Consider the following 5,005-nt stretch of genomic DNA (forward strand, 5'->3'; position numbering starts at 1 on the left):
AGATTTAGGTGCACGTTAAAGAACCCCAGGTGGTCCAAATTTCCGTAGTCCCCCACTACGACGTGCCTTATAATCAGATCGTGGTTTTGGCACGTAAAACCCCATAATTTAATTTTAAACTCAGGTCCCGTGCGAATGAGCTCGTGCCACTGCTCGCGCGTTCGTCGTCGTCTTATTCGACAGCTGGCTCGTCGGCGTCCTCGTGTATACATTTTGAGTAGATATTTATCAATAGGCACGATTTTGAAGATCAGTAGACTCCCAGGTAGATAATAAACATTTCTCAAGATATGCCCCTGTGCCACCTGCGTCGGCCATGTCTACGTTCGCACCGCCCTGTCTTTGTCGGCCGTTCCAAGCGCTTGCCACTGCTGCCTGGATCGGCTGTGGCGCTTGCACATCTAGGTTTCTTTCCTTCCGCTCTCCCATGGTGGCGGTGCCGTCGAAACGTGACGCGTGTCTAGTTTCCTCCGGCTCCTCGGGGCGGCGGTCCCGTCGTCCACGCGAAGGTATAAAAAAACAACAGAAATATAAGTTGCCGTTCTCCATTTTGAATTTCACTTGTCTTCTGTCGTGGCAATGGGGAGGGCGCGTATAGTCCAGACTCCGGAGGAGCAATTCGCCTACGTGCTAAACAGCTTCGGTGGTCATCCACCTTCACAGAGTGGTATGTTTTCCTGGGTTACGGCAACGTCAGAAAACAGCTCAGAATGGCTGCCAGTACAGTCATTAGACGTCTCGGTGCTCGTACTGTGACCAGAGACGGCGCGTACGCTCGTGTATAATTAAGGAACGTACTATTCCCCGTGACAATGCCCTTTTGCACTGTAATATGCTTCACCGCAATATTTGTGTGAGCATCACCACATAGCGTGCCTGTATAGCGGCAAAGCTGACATTTAAGAAGTCGCAGGCCTGCGCGGCACACGCAGTACAGTCACAGCGTAAGCTGGAGGAGCGGCTGCATAGGATCTCAATTTTCGGCAGCACGCACTAGAGGGTCTTCGCGGCGAAGTCTTATTCTGTCGTTTTCGAGTGAGCGAACTGAACTGTCCGTTCGGCGTCGACGGCGAGCTGCGGCTTGTGCTGCTCTCTGCACAGCGGTCTGCTGAGCCCGACGTTGCCTGGTTGCAGCCGCGCGCGTAGCTCTACGATTCGCTTCTTCAGCAGCGGTTCCTACCTTGCGAGGAGGCGCCATAACGTGTACCGAAGAGTAAACACAGGTATGGAGACTGCGCAGCGCACATGTCACATCCCCTGAGACGTGGCACGATGCAATGCAACTGCTACATGTCGTGACACCTGGTGGAATGGAGCGTAACTGCAATGCAAAGTTTGCACGTATCGACGGCGACCAGGCATGCGACGGGCGCGTCCACCTATACCATATATGGAAACAAAGCGCTGGCGTGGGCTTCGGGCCCACTGCGCATGCACTACTTCGCCTGCGCCGCCGCCGATAGCGAATACGCTCCGCGAGACGCGCTCCCGTTGTTCACGCTTTCTTTTTCTGGACAATGAGCGACGCAACCAGTGGAAATGCTTCGTCTAGCTGCATGCCGTTGCTTCTAAACGAGCTGCCCGAGCAGAAGCTCAGCGCCGCCGCCGAGAGGACCTCGTCGTTCAGAATCAAATTCTTTGCCACAATATATCGCTAATTCAAAACACCTAAATAGCGGCGTTCAAAATTCGCACTACAAGGTATCGTAATCGTCAGTGAATTTTTGTAATTTTTCTTCGCGTTTGGGGGGGGGGGGGCAGTTTTTCGGGAGATTTGTGGCCGTTCCCGTACAATCGGGAGTATGGGTCGGAATTCGCGAGTCCCCGGGCAAATCGTAAGATTCCGCAGGCATGTAGTCGCCCATAGCAAGACACGCGTGGTATTCGCGACTCCAGCATTCATGCGACACCTAGCGGCGAGCGCCGGAAACCTCACACGGAGGTCGGAGCGTCGGAGCAGATCGACGCTCCGTCCGTAGCCTTCGTACTGCGATCGGGTGCGCTTCTAGTATGATACGATGGAGCCCTCATCTACGAAACTCCGCACGGCCGTGGAATTATGCTGCGTTTTGCGGCGCCGAAGAGCCACATGGATGCGAATGGTATCATAAGCTGCAACAACGGCAATAGTGTTCTCAACATCTCCTGCAACAACACTGCCATAATTGCAGGCTGCGTTTACCGAAGTCCTGACTCGAACGAAAGATTCATACAGAACGTACAGGAGTATCTGCAGTGCCACGCTCACAGCCTAAGAATTATCATCATGGGGACTTTAACCTTCCAGAAATTGACTGGAAGAGCAATGCAATACTCGTCACGTCATCAGAAGCGCTAATCGATTTAATGCTAAACTTCAACCTACAACAAGTAGTTGATCAGCCTACACGCTCACATGGTACTGCAAGTAATATACTCGATCTAATACTACTCTCTGATCACTTCTTTGTAAGCAAAATACATACTAGCATTGTTGAAGGCATATCTGACCACGATATTCCAATATGTCACCTACCTCTGTCATTTAGTATACCAAAAAGATCTTTAGAAAGCACCATTATCGACTTTGCGAAATCTGACGACGCCAATGTATTGACGTACATGGCACTGAATTCACAGTTTTTGCAGAAATGGCTTGTAATCCTTCGGCAGACGCAAATTGCCTCTGGATTAAGTTTAAGACCGTAATACATGACTGCATTGAACAATTTATACCGTTAAAAACAAGAAAACCGCGGAAATACAACCCATGGGTAACGCGTGAGGTAATTCATGCCAAACGAAAAGTGAGAAGGTTACGTCGGTCTTTGAAGGACACTAAAAATCAATCACTCCAGACATCAAAGTTGATTACCGCCAAGGCAGAACTCAAAATGAGATTAAGCCACTCCAGAAAAGAATACTTTAATACTACCCTGCCTAACTTCGTAAAAGGTAACCCACACAGATTTGGAATCACTTTCGTGCACGCAAAGTAATCACGCCAGAACGACCCCACGAAGAAAAAGTTTCTCAAGCTAATGCATACAACAGTACTTCCAATCAGTATTTACTGCAGATAACGGATTTGTCCCCGCAATAATTTCTACAGGTTTCACCATCGAGTCACTAAACATAACTGACTCAGGAATTTTTAACCTTCTACTCGGATTAGACACGAAAAAATCTAGTGGCCCTGACGACGTCCCGAACGAATTTTTAAAGCGATACGCAGAATGGTGCAGCAGATATCTTGGCATTATCTATCGCATGTCACTTACAACCGGTCGTGTGCCAGATGACTGGAAAAAAGCAAAGATAATCCCAATTCATAAATCAGGTGACACGAACTCTCCTTCCAACTACAGACCGATATCACTTACTAGTACATCATGCAAGATACTGGAGCATATAATTTTAAAACACCTAACAACATATTTAGAAGAGAATGGCATACTAACAGCCAATCAGCATGGGTTTCGGCGCGGAATGTCAACGGTAACACAGCTGACAGAAGTTATACACGACCTAGCACAGGCTATTGACAACCGCGGTCAAACAGACATAATATTTCTAGATTTCAGCAAAGCATTCGATTGTGTGTGTCACAACAAGCTAATTGCAAAATTGGAGTCAATTATTGGAAACGGAAGCATTACAGCCTGGATTAGAGATTTTTTATCACAACGTTCACAGTTCGTTTTCCATGATCAAGTATCATCTGATACAGTTCCTGTCACATCTGGCGTTCCCCAGGGCTCGGTCTTGGGGCCCTTACTATTTTTAATTTACATCAATGACATCGTCACTAACATAGAATGCAGCATAAAGCTTTTTGCAGATGATTGCATTATATATAAAGAAATAAGAAGTTATGAAGATCACCTGACTTTGAACAGATGCCTTAACGTGATAAATGCCTGGTGTGAACAATGGCAAATGTTTATTAACACTAAGAAATCGGTGTCAATGGTAGTAACAACAAAGAAGATTAAGTCAGAATTCACCTACTTTCTCAATGGTGCACCCCTAACTAAAGTTCAGCAACACAAGTATCTAGGACTGACTCTATCATCTGACTTGAAGTGGAACAAGCACATTGCCAACATCACTTCAGCAGCCACTCGTAAGCTTTTCTTCCTTAAAAGGTCCCTGAAATCTGCTCCTAGTCATATCAAACTGCTATGCTATAAACCTTTGTGCGGCCAGTACTAGAATACGCCAACACTGTTTGGTTTCCTCACACAAAGACAAACATAACCGAAGTGGAAAAAGTTCAGAGGAAAGCAATACGGTTTATTCACAACAAGTACAAAACCACTGACTCGCCCACAGAACTCCTGGCTTCATCCGCAATGGACACACTGGTGATCAGAGCAAAGCAAGCTCGGCTAAAATTCATACATAACCTGTTGCACAACCGCTTTAACATAAATTCTTCAAAATATATTACTTTCTCTACGTCCCGTATTTCACGCCATAAGCATAATAAAATGTTAGTTGAGTACCCTTGTAAAACGGACACATTTAAATACTCTTTTTTCCCTACTGCTGTTAGGGAGTGGAACAACCTCGACTCAGCAACAGCTGACATAGAATTATCATCAATTTTTAGTAACATGATAGAAAAGATTAAGGAATAACTGCTAGGACAGCTTTCGTCTTATGCAATTTTTTTTACAATGTTTAGATCAATCTCTTATGTTAGATTGTATTAAGTTACACACTGTTAGGTTGTAAATAGTTGTGTTGCATTTATACTTCATGAGATTGTATTGTATCACAATTTAAATAGTTGTGTTGCGTTTATGTTTCATGAGATTGTATTGTATCACAATTTATTGTATTTATCACATTTTCTTTCCTCTTAGCGTCAGAATTGACTTCACTAATTAAATGCATGAAACGATGTCTTTTTTTTCTGCATCTTTATTTTTCCAGACTGTACTGTGTAGCTACATGTAGCGTATTTAACTTTTTGTACTTTGTATACACGTGTCCTGTTAAAAAAATGCTGTATTAACGC

Source organism: Dermacentor silvarum, unplaced genomic scaffold (genome assembly GCF_013339745.2).
Source record: "Dermacentor silvarum isolate Dsil-2018 unplaced genomic scaffold, BIME_Dsil_1.4 Seq7792, whole genome shotgun sequence".
NCBI lineage: Eukaryota > Metazoa > Arthropoda > Arachnida > Ixodida > Ixodidae > Dermacentor > Dermacentor silvarum.